At 41.3% G+C, this 18,460-nt stretch overlaps 1 protein-coding gene across 6 annotated transcripts in view; it reads left to right on the top strand.

Annotated features, from left to right (window-relative positions):
• Positions 1 to 18,460, top strand: part of LOC124119459 (dystroglycan 1-like) — a 98,410-nt gene that overhangs the window by 51,403 nt on the left and 28,547 nt on the right. Inside the window, exon 1 of one of the 6 annotated variants that reach the window (XM_046481953.2) lies at positions 2,562 to 2,726. The exons of 2 other annotated variants lie outside the window; for them this stretch is intronic. The gene's annotated coding sequence lies outside the window, so the exon portion shown is untranslated. Of the gene's footprint in view, positions 1 to 2,561; positions 2,727 to 2,894; positions 3,008 to 17,215; positions 17,379 to 17,891; positions 18,048 to 18,460 lie in introns of those variants that run through there. 3 more of the 6 variants (XM_046481962.2, XM_046481954.2, XM_046481955.2) reach the window with 3 other exon arrangements.

Genomic DNA, 18,460 nt, shown 5'->3' with positions numbered 1-18,460 from the left:
TTGCCGATGTTAGTCATCTAGTCTTGCCGATGTTAGTCATCTAGTCTTGCCGATGTTAGTCGTCTATACTTGCCGATGTTAGTCGTCTATACTTGCCGATGTTAGTCGTCTAGACTTTCCGATGTTAGTCACCTAGACTTGCCGTTGTTAGTCGTCTAGACTTGCCGTTTTTAGTCATCTAGACTTTCCGATGTTAGTCATCTAGACTTGCCGATGTTAGTCGTCTATACTTGCCGATGTTAGTTGTCTATACTTGCCGATGTTAGCCGTCTAGACTTGCCAATGTTAGTCGTCTATACTTGCCGATGTTAGTTGTCTGTACTTGCCGATGTTAGTCATCTAGGCTTGCCGATGTTAGTCATCTAGTCTTGCCGATGTTAGTCATCTAGACTTGCCGATGTTAGTCATCTAGTCTTGCCGATGTTAGTCGTCTAGACTTGCCGATGTTAGTCATCTAGACTTGCCGATGTTAGTCGTCTATACTTGCTGTTGTTAGTCATCTAGACTTTCCGATGTTAGTCGTCTATACTTGCCGTTGTTAGTCAACTAGACTTAGAGAGAACTGAAATACTGTTCAGAGCAGCTTTAAACCTGACTCGCTCACTCACTCACTCACTTCGAAAACCCGCCATGATGTAACTGACATACCATTCAAAGCAGAGTTAAAGCCAACTCACTCACTCACTCACTTCTAAACAAACACTTTAATATTTTATTGATGGAGGCATAAGTCAGCCTGTGTTGTAATGACGGAAACAGGGAGAGTAGAGGTCTGGGTACTGTTTTCAGTTTCCAGACAAAGCTAGTTCTTTCATCTGAGCCCATAATTTCATTCTTTCCACATCAAGATAATGACCAGTGCCCCATGGCTAGCCTTGCTCCAAGGCTGTACTACAAGATAAGTCAATAGATGTGTAGTTACTATATCCTCCTATTAGGCAAGTCTAGATATGTCTAAGGACTTCAGTCTCTTAAAGGGACAACTTGTTTTTATCATTTCCATAATCTAGAAATGATTTAAACTAATAATTATTACCTTAGAGACTTGTGCAAGTCTACCCCATGGCTTTCATTCAGTAAATATAGCTTAGGTTCTCTTGCAATATTGGTTTGTTCTTCATGCATTCATACAGTGTTTTTTTTCAAAAGAATTCAAATTTATAAGATTTTCCATCAGTTATCTGTTCATTGTATGACTGTCTATATCTAATTGTTCAGTAGTATCCCAGAGGCATGTACATCGCCATGGTATTATTCATGAATCTCAAACATCAAACAGGGTTATGAAAGTCTATCGCTTGAGACATACTGTTATGCAAGTGGTATGAATGTCAAGTACCAGAGAGCCGCCCTGCCTAGCCTTGCTCCCAGGCTCTGGCCAATGATAACTAAGCCTATGGGTGTATGGTAATACATGTACTATCCTTATAATTAGCAAGTCTAAATATGTGGACAGTCTAATGACTCCAGTCTCTTATAAGGACAACTTGTTCTTATTATTTATATAATCAAGAAATTATTATTTGAACTAATAATTATTGCCTTAGAGACTTGTGCTAGTCTACGCCCTGCCCTGAAAGACAGCATGGCTTGGGGTTGGGGAAATGGCTTCATTATTGGTGCAAGTCTTGACGTCTCCATCACAAGTAATTTATCAGAATGTATGTCTGTATCTGAGCAGCATAAAGGATATTTGGTAAACATATCACATCTACATTGATTATTTTAAATTTGAGTAAAATATGAATATATTATTTTGAGTAAATGTCGGCCTCTGTGAAACATGCCTGTCTGTCTCTTGGCAGCATAAAGAATAACTGTTTGGAAAACATATCACATCTACATTGATTATTTTAAATTTGAGTAAAATATGAATATATTATTTTGAGTAAATGTCGGCCTCTGTGAAACATGCATGTCTGTCTCTTGGCAGCATAAAGAATAACTGTTTGGAAAACATATCACATCTACATTGATTATTTTAAATTTGAATAAGATTTGAATATATTGTTTTGAGTAAATGTTGGCCTCTATAAAACATAAAGGGAAGTACTCTTTTGGATGATGACCTTCTTCCATGGTCTAAAGATATATTGGGAATATTTACATAATTTGGAGTTCTGAATATTCTGTATGAAATAAAAAAAGCTTTGTGCTGAATATCAAAATCTAGTAGGCCAGAAGTATGTCTACGTCGTTTGTGTCAATTCCGATAAAACATTAACCAGAAAAACTGTGAATCTAAATATCTCACAGGATTATTCAGTATAGGACATTAAAGCTACTGTTTGAAGCCCAGGAATATATATACATTGAGTGTTAAATCTGATCTTCCCAGTGAAATAAGAATGCTTTGTTGGGTGCTCCTTTACCAGTCTATCTGTGGAGCTATGGAGCCACGGATGGAGCCGTGATCCCGCCTTCTCTACACTCCGTGAATCATAGGTCACGGCAAGCAGCGATCTCCTCCCTCCTCCCTCCCCCCTCCCTCTCTCCCCCCCTCCCTCTCTCCCCCCTCCCTCAGTTCTGGCAGCCAAGTGTGTTCAGTGAAGTGCGCTCTCATTCTACGCTAGCCTATAGTATTCCCGGCTTCCTATTCGTGTGGGAGAAACACATGTTAGACCTGTGAGAGGACCTCGATGTTTCTCCCTTCGGAAATTATCGGAAATAGCAGGTGCTGAAGTTTACAGAGGGAAAAAACGTCTGTTGGAGTTACTGAAATTCAGGTAAGGTTTTGTGTGCTGTAGGCTGGTGAAACTGCCCAGCTGGTGAACCATCAAGCCATCGGTCACTCTGCTCGGTCAAGGATTTGCATTACGGCCTCACAGGTATTTCATCTCATGCCTGACCGAGCATGTCTCAGGAGTCTATGACACTGCATGTGTATTGGGACTGCGGAGTATGCCTGGACATACTGGAATGTTTTCTGGGGCTTTGTGTGGGACGTCTGCTCTTCCCAGTTTTGGAGGGAAATAGCTGTGGTTTCTACAAGCTCCTAGAGATCCAGGTAGATAGTTGTGACACTTTGTTGCATTTGACCCCATATTTCGTGGACTTGGTGATTTCCGTCACGTACAGTTTCCAATCTTGGTCAGGGTTGACGTAGTGGCATTCGTTATGAATGAATGACATTGTGCGACTTGACAGTTGTTCACTGATAGTATGTTACAATCTCCGACCCTTCAACCTTTGCATAGTGTTATAGAGTTTTATCTACATGGACATGTAGCACGCTAGCCGGCACGAACTAGACCGGAGCCTCCTGCTACCTTGCCCCTTGCCAGGCATGATGATACTAGACACAGGTAGACCGTGCTACTTACTTTCCAACACGCTGTATTTACAGTCTACTGCCAGATTTAACAAATCAGGCTCTGATTTCTCGAAACAAACTTAAGTTAAAAAGCTTACTTCGGTCTGAGTTTTTACTCAAATTTGAGAATGCGCAGCAAAACGCATTCTCGAAATTAACTGAGTTCGATTTTTAACTCAAACTGAGTCTATAGCTGACTGAGTTTGCGTTGAGAAACGTGACTGGGTGTGAAACTCAGCTGAGTTAAAAGCTGAGTAAAACTTAAGTTTGTTTCGTGACATGGGGGCCTTGATTCTGTGTTTCCCCTCTGCTGTGGTGGGTGGGGGTACATGAGCAGGTGTAGTGACTACCAGGTGAGCTTCTTCACCTGTCCACCACTGGGCAGGATTAGACCCGAGGGTTAAGTTCGTTATCTACACAGGTATTTACAAGTGCTGTTGCCTATATCTAAGCCCAGCCACTTCACTTTATCTGGAGTAGTTAAATGTCCAGTGAGAGTTACCGTACTTCCCCAAGTTTCTGATCTTGAGGTATGTTTCATATTCACCTGTGTCGAGCGAGAGGTACCGTACTTCCTCAAGTTACTGTTCTTGAGATATGTTTCATATATTAACCTATGTAGAGTGAGAGGTACCGTACTTCCTCACGTTACTGTCCTCCTGTATTGAGGTTGTGGGTGGCGTACTTCCTCACGTTACTGTCCTCCTGTGTTGAGGTTGTGGGTGGCGTACTTCCTCACGTTACTGTCCTCCTGGTTGAGGTTGTGGGTGGCGTACTTCCTCACGTTACTGTCCTCCTGTGTTGAGGTTGTGGGTGGCGTACTTCCTCACGTTACTGTCCTCCTGTGTTGAGGTTGTGGGTGGCGTACTTCCTCACGTTACTGTCCTCCTGTGTTGTGGGTGTGGGTGTGGGTGTGGGTGTGGGTGTGGGTGAGGTTGTGGGTGGCCAAGTGGTTACAGTGTTAACTTGGACTGGGATTGATTCCTCAGATATTTCTATTTTGGTGACGTGTGTTGGGTGTGCCAGCATTCAGCAGGGAAGAACGTATTTCTTACCCCCACAGGAGTCGTTAGTGTATGTAGATGATACATGACCCAGGTGTCCATGGATGGGGGACAAGTGACCACTGTCCAGCACGGCTCTCACTACATAGGGGTAATAAATTGAGGCAGGCAGGAGCACAGACACGATTTATAGCTGGACTTTTGTCCCGTGTGAGGATGGCAGGGCAGTAGGGGTCAGTTGGCATGAGAGGACAGGCGTGGTGGGAACAACAGCAAGGTCAGTGTGGGATACGGGCAAGCCTCTATCACTCGGCTTGTATTGTTGCCGGCTTGTATTGTTGCAGGCTTGTATTGTTGCAGGCTCCAGTGGTAATGGTAGATTGATCAGGTCACGGTGGGCGAGAGCACTACTACCAATGGCCTACAGTCAAGGATTGTATGGGAGGGAAAAGTAATGGAATACTGGCCAGAGTTGATTACTTGTTTTGTATGGGAGGGAAAAGTAATGGAATACTGTCAAAAGTAGATTACTTGTTTTTTATGGGGAGGGAAAAGTAATAGAAAACTGGCCAGATTTGATTACTTGTTTTGTATGGGGAGGGAAAAGTAATGGAATACTGGCCATGGCCTGATTACTTGTTTTGTATGGGGAGGGAAAAGTAATGGAATACTGGCCATGGCATGATTACTTGTTTTGTATGGGGAGGGAAAAGTAATGGAATACTGGCCATGGCCTGATTACTTGTTTTGTATGGGGAGGGAAAAGTAATGGAATACAGGCCATGGCCTGATTACTTGTTTTGTATGGGGAGGGAAAAGTAATGGAATACTGGCCATGGTCTGATGCTGGCCGGATGCTGCCAGCCTTAGACAGATACATCATAAAAGATGTGCCGTAAAGACGTGAAACTTGAATCCTGTGTTTGTAAACTCACATAATGTTTTATTGTTAAGAAGAGAGAAACAACATATTATTATATTTTATATTAGCAATATCTATATTCCTTTTTTAGTCAATTCAATGTAAAAAACATCCAACCGTCAGTTGATGATTAAAAACATCAACCAAGGTTAATCCGTCCATTTGTAAAGTGACTGTTTCATTTGACTGCATCATGTTCAGTGAACTAACGTCGGTTCATCCACGTGGAAAATTGCTATCTTTGTGTTCTTGTTTCCGTTCCCTTCCCAATATATTTAATTCATTTTTATGACAAAATGTCCCAACACTCCTTCTATGGCCTCCTGGTGCTACTGGGGTGACGACTGTCTGTGCCCAGATCCCTGTCTCCAACATAGAGGTAGACATGCACAAGTTTCTAAGGCAATAATTTTTAGTTAAAATTATTATTTCTAGATTATGTAAATACTTACTGTCCACATATCTAGACTTGCCTATTAGGAAGATAGAATTACTACACATTCTTGGACTTGTCTTTCCGTACAGCCTTGGAGCAAGGCTAGCATAGAGGTGGCAGTGTCAGTATTCCTCCCAGGTGGCTGGTGTAGCTCTATGCGGATGTATGGGGGTATATGGGGATGTATGGGGGTATATGGGGATGTATGGGGGTATACAGCACTCACTGTGATAAGGGTAGTTGTCATACAGACACTGAAACAAATATATCCAGTACAGCCCATGCAAGTCTATAATGTTTGTCAAGTCAAGATACTGCTGTCTGAAAATGAAGCAAGTCTCTGGGCGCCTTTTTATTATGTTCTATTACTATAGTTTAGCAACTGTTTCTTTTCTGTAAAATATATTCATTTCAGAGACTAGGTGTTAGTCTGTGATAAGTGGTGTCTACTAGAACATAGCAATAGAGCCTGTGAAAGTATTTGCAATTTAATCATTTTCTAACATATTTCCTTGTATTTATGACATTTCACATTTGGATGAATTTTGATAAGAATGCTACAATTCATTATTTTTTTATAAGGAAAATGTGTGTTTAAACAGTGTAATAGATAGCTGTTAAGAGAGATTTAAAAACATTTAACCTATGATAAATGAGCTGAAAACACAGACAGCTAGGGACTCTCTCTGAGCATATTCCTAAGATCAAAAAGGTGACTATGCTTGTCGTACAAGGCAACTAATGGGATCGGGTGATCAGGCTCCCTGACTTAGTTGATGGATGTCATCATATCGCAATTGCGTGGATCGATGCACATGATGTCAATCACTGGATTGTCTGGTCGTAACTTGATTATTTACAGACCGCCATCATATAGCTGGAATATTGCTGAGTGCGGCATTAAACAACAAACAAAAAAACAACAACAAGACATTGTATGTTATAAAGTCAACACGAAAATGTTCTCAAGGTGTTCTTCCTCTCTTGTGCAACAATTACATCATTCAATAATGGGAGTAGTGTTATTTCTCAACACTAAAATGTAAAAGCATCTGGGAGTTGTGTGTGTTTCCTTTATCGCAGCGATCTGATACAGCTCAGTTGCTTGAATACCGTGTTAGCTCACCTGGAACACAGCAGGGTATTGTGATCCCCATGCACTGACCCGTGGACGGAGATAGGGTCACCTGGAAGGCCATCATGGTGGAAGCCTGATCACATGCTTGTGTTTCACTCTCTGTGAAACGTGTGGTGTAAATACGGGTGGGAAAGTTAGGTGTTGGTTAGTTGAGAGGGAAAGTTAGGTGTTGGTTAGTTGGGTGGGAAAGTTAGGTGTTGGTTAGTTGAGTGGGAAAGTTAGGTGTTGGTTAGTTGAGTGGGAAAGTTAGGTGTTGGTTAGATGGGTGGGAAAGTTAGGTGTTAGTTAGTTGAGTGTGAAAGTTAGGTGTTGGTTAGTTGAGTGGGAAAGTTAGGTGACGGTTAATTGAGAGGGAAAGTTAGGTGTCCGTTAGTTGGGTGGGAAAGTTAGGGGTTGGTTAGTTGGGTGAGAAAGTTAGGGGTTGGTTAGTTGAGTGGGAAAGTTAGTGTTGGTTAGTTGAGTGGGAAAGTTAGTGTTGGTTAGTTGAGTGGGAAAGTTAGGTGTTGGTTAGTTGAGTGGGAAAGTTAGGTGTTGGTTAGTTGGGTGGGAAAGTTAGGTGTTGGTTAGTTGGGTGAGAAAGTTAGGGGTTGGTTAGTTGAGAGGGAAAGTTAGGTGTTGGTTAGTTGGGTGGGAAAGTTAGGTATTGGTTAGTTGGGTGGGAAAGTTAGGGGTTGGTTAGTTGGGTGAGAAAGTTAGGGGTTGGTTAGTTGAGTGGGAAAGTTAGTGTTGGTTAGTTGAGTGGGAAAGTTAGGTGTTGGTTAGTTGAGTGGGAAAGTTAGGTGTTGGTTAGTTGGGTGGGAAAGTTAGGTGTTGGTTAGTTGGGTGAGAAAGTTAGGGGTTGGTTAGTTGAGAGGGAAAGTTAGGTGTTGGTTAGTTGGGTGGGAAAGTTAGGTATTGGTTAGTTGGGTGGGAAAGTTAGGTGTTGGTTAGTTGAGAGGGAAAGTTAGGGGTTGGTTAGTTGACGACGCATTAGACGACTGGGCCACCCGTGCCCCCAGTTACACATGTAACAGAGCAGATGTATTAAGCACACTCTTGGGTTGACAGAGGGGTAGGAAAAGTGCCTGGGTTATCTCTGGTGATGGTTGAGATACCACTGCCATACGGCCATTGTAATAGCTTAGTCAGATGTGAACATTTGAATCGCAGCGATAAACGGGTGTATTTTATCATTGCAATCTTCTTTAAAGGAGAACTGTCTGGCTGATATCATCTTAGAGGATAAATTAGACACATTTTGAGACATTGTTGGACCATGAAGTTTGTGTATTAGGTAGGGTGGGAACAAAACAGATTTAAGATTTAAGACAAGCCTAGGGTAGTCTAGCGGTAAGTGTGTTTGCCATCATATATAAGGTCTGGATTTTGATTCCCGACTTTACATCGGACCTGTGGAACCATGGCCACATTCCAATCTGAAAACCTTTTTGTTGCATTTTTGCCTCTTTCCTTCGTTTAAAAACCAAAGTGCCTTGGTAACTTTAACCATGCTGTTGGAATTTTAAAACCAAAAAAATAAAGCTCTCAAGTATGAGATTATAGTAGCCTTGTATGAGAGTGTGAGTTTTGTTGTATCACTGTGAATGTGACGCGGAACACGTGAGGGTTGACAGGTACGCCCCAGATGTGTCTGCAGTTGATAGGCCTAAAACACAATATATACACAGGCATGGAAATTGCTTAATATTTAAGCCGTACTCCATCTGACATGCATCGTAGTTATACCCCAGTGCCCAGCCAGGCTGATGAACGTGGCTACTTACATACTGCGTATATATTTTGGGGTAGTTTTACTCCAGGGAGTGCCCTGCGTCTGTCATGGATTTTCATCGCCGCCAGGTGCTTGTAATTGGGGTCCGATATACCCCATGTCTCCATCGGTCCAGGTCCTCGTGTCTATCTGTGTCGGGGAATTTTCACCTGGGTGTCATGCTGAATACCAAAGGGATCACCCGGTCATGACCCAGATATCACAGGTGAGAGGAAGGAACACCACTCGATGAGTCTACTGCTGATAGCTGAGTTGTGTAGTCTGTTGCCATGGATACATAACAGCGCCACCTGGTGATGTTTGTATCCCTCTTTACTTCCACTTAGTGTGGTTCTTATAGGGCCAATGTGTCAGGTTGAGAATGAAAATTAAATTAGGCTAACTGGGTCATGGAGGACTCACTGAGGATTGGTTGGGTACAATGGCTGTTCAGTGTCGGTAGTACTTGAATATGTCAGGATTGACCACGTCCATTTCTGTTCGTGTCCTTTTACGACAAGCATCTGTTGTAACAAGCAGGTTGGGACAATACAAGCTACCATTACCTTGTCAATAACATTGCATTATCATAAACCAACAGTTATTAACAGCTGAAATACCACATCTTTGTATTCCTGTACTCCCACCCATGCTATAACAAACAGTACTGTGGTCTATTCCCTTCTCATACTTGCAAATTGGAGCGTGGGCGGCTTTCATTACAAATCTCTCTTGTTATCACGCGTCAATATTAATAATGTAATAAGTACTGTTGTTTCATGATATTTATTTTCATCAAACTCATCCAATTAAAAATATTCTCATAAAGGAAAGATGTTTTTGACAATATGATCGGTTGTGATTAGTTGTCAGGAAGTGAGTTTTGTTATTTTGTGTGATGACTGTAAGACCGCTGTGAGGCTACATCCTCAGCGAACCCTTTGTACATGGCTGATGTGTCAGCGACTAGGATCATCCTTCCTCAAGTTCACAGATATAACCACATCAGGAGGTGAGATCAGTTGTTATTTGAGAATGACTTGTAAAGTTTCCGTTCCAAAATTAAGCGGGAGAAATATGATTGTGCCAGGAAGTTTGGTTGTGATGAATCAGTATGAGTGTACAACATGACGTCTTGTCACATGTGACACGGGGATACTGTGAATGGGGGGGGGGGGGGGGGTGTGTGTGTGTGTGTGTCAATGGAGGGGGCGCATGTTTATAAGTTAACCCTCCCTCTTACAATATCTGAATGAATCGTCATGGAAACATGGATGTAATATCCACAGCAGTAGAAACTAGCATTTTAGATCCAGTAGTCCTTTTAACGATAACATATACATGCAGTTAAACCCTTAAAAAAAGGCAAATTTCTACTACTACTTATGATACCTTAACTATTGTGCAGTTTGGCAAGGACTACAGGACTAGTGCCAATTTCTAGCACAGAATCCATTAATGACTTAAGACATAAACAACTGAAGTCACAGAACACGACTCTGGAGAGCAAATCTGTGTGAGCATTTCATCCTATATATTTGATGAGGACAGATATGTATTTGTGGGCCCTCAGTTGGGATGGTGTATGTTCTTAGATAAATGTGTTTCGGCTCAAAAATAATTTCAAATCAGGAAAAGGAGGTTGCAAATCTCAGTGTTATGTATTGAAGTGTCATATTCTTGTATGCTTGAAAGAAAGTAGTCTATCATGCAGACCCTGAAACAAATATATCCAATAAAGCCCATGCAAGTCTATATTAGTGGGCAAGTCTAGATTACTTCAGTATCTGAAAATGAAGAGAGTCTCTGGGCTCCTTTTCATTATATTTTGATCAAGATAATTTAACAACTGTTTTTTCTGTAAGATTTGTCATTTCACAGACTAGATGTTAGTCTGGAAAGACAGTTGACACTGCCATATAGGATGTTTCTGCATCTAACCAGACTCCTTGCTATACACTGCCCCAGATAAATATACAAACAATGCATAGGGATGTTAAAATGACAGTGTGACCTACAAGTTGACTGGGCAGAGTGTGTTGTTTAGTCATCATGAATATGCCTAGTTATTTCAATGCTAACCTTCCCATGCTTGTCTACTGCCCGAAGCTGCGTAACTCTACACTAACATACATATGTGTCTATTCAGCAATTAACGGAACTACTTTGTCTATTTACCAAGTGTGACCTTCCATCAGTGGTCGGTCTGGCGGGAGATTAGGCGCTGAACACCGACCTTTGTTCCACACAGTTATGAATATAAGCAGGGTTAGCTGTAATGAATAATTTATATTGAAAACTGTTGAGGTAAATCCAATTTAATGTCTTATAAACAAGGGCCTATTGTGGAAGTGGGTAGGTGGCACTGGGAGGGGCGGGATGCGAGAGGCTGGCTGTTCTTGAAGAAACAGGGTAATGGATGTATGTTTGATATGGCCAGAGGGAGAGGTATTAATTGAGTCGAGCAAAATGAACAGTGGGTCTTTATTTGCTGGCGATGTTATCGAATGGCTTCTAGGGTTTGGGGGGTTTACAGGAAGCAATGTGGATCGCAGGACGTAGATACAAATGTCGTTTTTTAAATAGTTGATTGTTCCAGTTGATGTGTATCAGTGAGATGTCAAAACGTGAGATGTCAGTTTTGACATCCGGCAGACATCCTGGATGGGACAGTTTCCAGAAACACTCTCACTGACTGAAACAGTGTCCTTCGAGAAGATTTTTGTTTGTTTGTTGGTTAACACCGCACTCAGCAATATTCCAGTATATGATGGCGTTCTGTAAATAATCCAGTCTGGACCAGACAATCCAGTGATTGACATCATGAGCATCGATCCATGCCATTGGGATATGATGACATACATCAACCAAGTGAGCAACCCTGACCATCCAATCCCGTTAGTCGCCTCTTGCGATAAGCATAGTCGTCTCTTACAACAAACATAGTCGCCTGTTACGTTAAGCATGGGTTGCTGAAGACCTATTCTTATCTGGATCTTCACGCGTCTCTTCAGGAAGAGCTTCATACAGTGATATAGACCCAGCTTCACAAAGAGGTCTTTAAATAGTACTGTGACTGTCATACGTCTGTGTTCTTGCAATGCCTTTCTCTCATTCTTTATTTTCATTGTTACATTAAGCCGGACTGAATGATCAGGTCGGGTTGTAATCACCTTGCTGACCTGCATTCTGTTCAAGTGTTGATGGACTAATTACGTTTGTTCTGTAGGTAAGGAGGCTGACCACGCCAGCTTGAGTTGTGAACTGAGACACACGAGAACCACAAAGATCAATATTGGCTTGGTGAGAGTGTTGTTACAACCATCAACCATCTCCCTACATCGCTGCAGCTCGTAATACATTATACATCGTATTTGAAGAAGGTGCCAAACCTGTACAACTGCCCTGCAACACAGAAGACTAAATGCCTAGTGGCAGGCGGGATAGACTGGCATCACTGGGTTGCTTTACACCATACTGGGTTAATATACTTTATCATACCTCCATGTCAGAATGATGAGATCTGATTGGTCAACATGGTCTTGATAAAATACTTTCAGTGGGGGGAATAAATTTCTTATATCCCACCACGAGCAAGTCAGGCTGCACATGGATTTATGAGAGGCAGAATAAGCCCCTTATACCCCGCTTCTAAAGCAAAAAGAGTCATGGCAGTCACGTGACATTGCTCAAGTTATCCTCGGCTCAATCGAACAGCTGTTTTCTATCAATTTTGAATTTATTTAAATTAAACAACAAACAAACAAACAAACAAACTTTTTCAGGTTTACCTTTGTGTTTGTTTCTTTGTTTGTTGTTTCACACCGCGCTCAGCAATATTCCAGGTATATGACAGCAGTCTGTAAATAATGGAGTCTGGACCAGACAATCCGGTGATTGTGATGTGATTGTGATGTGATTGTGTGGGGAGAGATGCCATCCTTGACACAGGATCAGGTCAGCCAAACACATCATGTGGACATGTGGAAAGCATGTAGTGTGTCTCTAGCTCTGTTATATAAGGCAATGTCCCTGTGATTAACACACAGTTGATTGTCCTGGTGTACAACTCTAGGTTGGCCTTTGTCAGGGTAATATTTGGTTACTTTCAGCGAGGACAAACAGGCAGGATGGACACTTTGTGTTGTTTAAGTGTAAATAAGTTTGGTTTTGCCAAAGGATTGTTCTTTGTGGAAGCTTGGATTATATATATGAACTTGTATAAATATGTTTCTTTCCTGAGGGGGATGCTGATGCATTGTTGTGTTGTGTAGGTTTTGATCCCAATACCTGACAGTTGATACCAAGTGGGTACAGGTACATGTTTTCAGAAGTTCAGGCCTAAGGGGTATTGCTTCTGTGGGTGTTTTCAACTTACTCAGTGTGCATCACATGATTACAAAGTGTTGTTAACATGGTTAAGGGATGGATCATTTGATATTTAGTGGGGGTGTGGGGTGGTGGGGTAGCCTTGTGGTTAAAGCGTTGGCTCGTAAAGCCGAGGACCAGGGTTCGATTCCAGACATTGGTACAATGTGTGAAGCCCATTTTCTGGTGTCCCCCGCCGTGATATTGCTGGAATATTGCTAAAAGCGGCGTTAAACCAAACTCACTCACTTTTTTAATTTTTTTAATTTTATCCATCAAAAAATATTTGTGCTTCTAACACTTAAAAACAAAGAGAGAAATTTTCAGCCTCAAAAACTACATTGTTGTAAGCTGGGTTTTTTGTGAAAACACATTTTGGCAGATAAATTTAATAGAAAAAATATCTGGTTTTGCAGATGTTGCTGAAAAAAACAGCTCCATTCTCCATTGATGTTTGTTTATTTAGTTCAATAAATGTAATTAACCGTGATGTGCCGGTCGAATGATCTTATTAATAAACAGGCTGCAGAGAAGCAGATATTTCACATGGTGGTCTTCACAGGATTAGTGTTAGACTGTATCGTATTTGTATATAACATTTGTACAAGGCCTCCTTCTCCCTAAAAAAGCTGACCAGTACTCAAATAATGTTTAAATTTAGAACATTTCATGGCCCCACCCATACAGTTGTGATATACTTTGGCGACCCCTCCCCCCCCTCCCTCTTATGCTGCATCGTTTTGCATATCACACTGTGCCTAGTGACTGACAATATCAGATGAGCTCAGAGCTAAAATAGGAAACCTCTTCATGTTTCTAAAGATATCACCGTGACATTAATATTAGGAATATGTTTAAAATAGATTTATGCAAGCCCAGAATCCAAAGACGGCATCTGATGTGGCTGCAGGGTGGATTGTAGCCACGCCCACACAGCCACAGCCACAGCCACACAACCGAACCCACACAACCACACAGCCACAGCCACAGCCACAGCCACACAACCGAACCCACACAACCACACAGCCACGCCCACTCTACCCACACAAAGCACCCACACATCCCCTCCCACACACAGCTGGTCACAAGATAATATTGGAAATCTGCCACCAAGAACTACACCATGGAGTGGAGCTACCGTCCAACCCTTGATTGTGTGTAGCACATCTGTATGAACTCTTTAAGGGTGGAGACTGTGGAGGAAGTAGTGGGCCAATGGTTAGTGTGTTTGTCACTCGCAAGGATCAGGTTTGAATTCCCCTGGTGTGATTGTGCTGAAACGCCACAAGAAGTATTAGTGGTATTAAACCACATCTAATGTGACATGTGTTGTTATTTTTCAGTTTTTATTTTTAAATATTTTTAAAGTCACAAGTACTTTCAATCTTCAGGCAGTCTTCAATTTGGTACTTTGGATACTCAAGAAATGTAAAATTAGTACAGGTCCGGAATAAAATATGAATCAAACATAATACCCATTATACAGGATTTTATGAAAAATTAATTATCTTAAAAGTTGATTTTGATCAGTCATGATAATAATAATCTTGGACTGGTTTTGGTCATCATAAATTTTGTATGTCTAAAATCTGACAGCAGCATCTCATTGTCATTTAGATTGTCAAAGTGACCTTTACCATCAGCCATATTAAAAAAAACCTTGTCAGTCTGATATTTTTGGAAGTTTTCAATGAAAATGCAAATAGTATATTTTTATTTTGAATTTTACAAAAACATGTGGAGGAACTGAAGGCTTAGAGTTGAACATTACATATAAATAATTTAAATAATGTATATGTAGGGGACCACTCCAACAGGTAATATATACTTCAGGGAATTGAATGGATTTATTACTGATACCTTGGAGGTGTACGCCGTGCTCAAGTCATGTTTAATTTATGTCAATAGAGTTTGGCTTTTCTTTGAAACCTACACTTGCGTCCAGGTGGGGATTAAATAGGGAGGTGTCAGGCAAGGGACATATTGAGGCCTTGCTTATTTGCTTTTATTGATTGCGTGCAATTCATAGCAAATGAACGGTGTCTTTTACAGTTTGATATTTGCTGAAGGTGTTGAAAACATATTTGCTGACAGAATTGCGAAATAATGAAGACGGGCAGAATAACGGGCACTTCTGGAATTATCAGATTTATGGCGAACATGCACGGTTAATAGAGTTGATATTTTGTGTTTCAAATGCCAGGAGTTACATTCTGCAGACATGTTGAAATTTAGGTGTGTTCTGAATACATAATATATCATGGTAATTTACATTCACATATGAATCACACTTGTGACATTTTTTTTTCTCAAACTTTTGACAGCAGATGTGAAATATGGAAAATTTAATTTGCAGATTGTTGTTGCCCTGACACATCTGATACCAAATAATATACAAGTCATTGTGGACTTGAATAACAAAGTCAGAGAGTAGAAACTGCCGGCGTAAGCTGGAGAAAACACTGGCATAAAGCAACATTAAAGAGCAGATTGATTTTGGCCACAGCTGCTGTTTAGAGACAATAATTTGAGACGAAGAGTTATGGCAATGGAAACCATACATGGATACATGTTAAAGAAAGTGCATGGTCGGCCTGTGTACAGTGTCAGCTGGGGGGAGTCAGGGTACAATCACAGTCTGCTGATGTCCTCGCATCTGTCACCGGGATCAATCCCGCTCTGACAAGACATTGTGCAGGCTTACTGACTTGCACGTAAGACGGGACGGACGGAGGTTGGAGGGGACTGCGAGGCTGCAGCACTATTTCCTGGACACGGGTAGACTTTGAAGTGACAGAGGTTAGTGGGCAGCATTATGCCAGTTTGTCCAGGAGGATCTGGGATAAGCCTGGCTTCCTTCTTGATCTTGTTACAGTGGTAGCGAGAGAATGACTCCTGAAAACTGAACATGTCGATGCGTCTCATATTCCGATGTCTTGGTGTATCTGTAGTATAGATTTATACCCGGCCCCTTGAGGGTGTTCTCTACAATACATATCTTGTATCTGTAGTATAGATATATACCCGGCCCCTTGAGGGTGTTCTCTACAATACATACCTTGTATCTGTAGTACAGATTTATACCCGGCCCCTTGAGGGTGTTCTCTAAAATACATATCGTGAATCTTGAAACTTAAATTTTGAATCTTGACTCTTTCTAGTCTGTCTCCCAGACCCTAGTGAATAATTTAAAAAAAGAGTCAAACTCAAGTCTGGAATAATTGGCAAGTCTAGATTGCCTCAGCTCCAGAAATTAAGCATTGCTCTAGGATCAATTTGGATTGTATTATTTTATTTTGTAGATGTATATTTTCAAGTAAACTATTTCTGGAACTACATGTTAGTCTAAGGTCAGGCTGCCAGTCCAAACCAAAATGAGTTTGAGTGTTTGCCCTGCAGCAGTGGCAGGGAATAACTCTCAATTATCACCTGTATCTCCTAAACACATCACTTAATCCCTTCCCCTTAATTCACAATTAGTCCAGCTGCCAGTCAGAAGCTGCAGCTGCTAATTGGGTGTTTCAGCTAACGACCTATTAATGATCCAACTCCTCATGTTGTCACAGGCATTATCTGGTGTAGAATCCCACCCGGGGATCGACATAATCCCCCCAGTCGTTAGCTCATCCCACCCGGGGATTAACAAAACTCATACAAAACCTATATCACACGGTGTAAACAATTAGACAATATTATTTTAGAAGATCATCTCTGATTTAGATGCTGTCTGCCAAGTTGTAAATGTATTGTTGCTTATTAATCCTCTTTAGCAAATATGTCAATTTTGATTTGTGAAAAATATGCCCAATGGTTTTCTTTTTTTTTATGTTTTGTATATTTTTGGAAACATATCTATTTATTAGTGACAATGAAAGGTCAGTTAGGAGCCCATTAATGACTTATGTTGTGGCAAATACCAAAGGTGAAAACCTAATTGTATCCACTGAGATTTGGTATAAAACTGTTGTGCATTATTAGAGAAAAAACTGAATGCCAGATTATTTTCACATTTCCTCATCACATACTTTGTTTTACTTCACTGTGACCATATGCCATTGTGTGTTTGTAAACGATTAAAACCAAGCAGAGAGACATTTGCTGTGATCTGTCTGACCCCAAACCTCTGCTTGGGTACTTAACATTGTGATAGCATTGCTTGTGAGTCCAGCCCAGTGATTGGCTGACCAGACTGTCACTCAATCTAGAGTGGTCAGCTTGACCAATCAACTTGGTGTGTTTGTACAGGGGTGAAATTGCTGGCAGGTCATGAGCCAGTGGGCCAGTTGGCTGCAGTGTCTCTATATAGTCACAGAGCTCGTTACACCACACTTATCTACTGATGCTATTGAGATAAAGAGGTGTTGTGGTGGGATACACCATTCTACGTCACTGTGTGGATATTATACGCAGGATTATTACCGGATAACATTATACGAGCAGGGAATCTGTAAGTAACAACAATTATGAATGTTTTCTTCTTTGAGAAGCTGCCAATTATAAATGTTGTATTACTTTGTATAGGTAAATTGAAAATGTGATTTAAAAAATATTTTTTTTATGTTTATTGGTAAATGAAAGATTTATCAACAGATGTATTTTTGTTTATAACTAGCAGCTAAATATGATGAATAGGGCTGCTACTTGAACACTGTGTTGAAACAGGATGAATATTGTCACATGCAGTACTTTCATGTGGAGCTATTTTGAAAGGGAAGTGTGAAAGCAGATGTCAGGAAAGGTGTTCTGTGAATCACAACTCTCACAAATGTGGCTCTTATTTCCTCGGCTGTACATCAACCAGGGACAGTTAATGGAACTGTTTCGGGACTTCCTTCCCATATGCTCTAGTTGTCCCACCCCACTGTTTAACATGGACTCATCTTTGACTGTAGTGACACTAGTCCACTCCCTCTAAAGGGGTGGAAGGTAGTAGTTGAGGATTAGGTGTGTCTGAAACAGTACACATTACGGTACAGGACACACATCACAGCAGCTGTCTGGCTCAGACTGGCAGTATTCTTGCCATGCCACTCCTAATGACATGAACAGTTTGTGTGGAGTGGAATATTCTCCGGGGCAGATACTGTGTGTGCCCTCTGAAGGAGCTGTTTCATGGGTGAGTTGTGACAAACGGGTAGGGTTGGTGAGCACTTGACACCGACTAGATCTTATCACATTTCACACATTCAACATGTACGCCACATGCATACTGCATCCACGAGTTCCATAGTCTGCCACAACGTTTTGCTATAGCATTGATTTAGACCTGTCTGTTTTTGAATATTCTGTGGTCTCAGAAATAAATATTTTGATTGTTTCTACTTCTACCCAGCCAAGGTTTTACCTTGCCTCACAAAAGTGGGGGTCCAGGGACTCCCAGGGACTCACTTTAAGGGTCCTTGCAGGCAATATACGGGTCCTTGCAGGCAATATACGGGTCCTTGCAGGCAATATACGGGTCCTGTACGTAATAAAAGGGTGTAGTGTACTGTATGTTAGATAATTACTTTAGCCTGGAATGAATCAATG

Source organism: Haliotis rufescens, unplaced genomic scaffold (assembly GCF_023055435.1).
Source record: "Haliotis rufescens isolate VD_foot unplaced genomic scaffold, xgHalRufe1.0.p SCAF_71, whole genome shotgun sequence".
NCBI lineage: Eukaryota > Metazoa > Mollusca > Gastropoda > Lepetellida > Haliotidae > Haliotis > Haliotis rufescens.
Note: the sequence above shows the minus strand (reverse complement) of the source record. Positions and strands in the feature narration are given on the sequence as shown.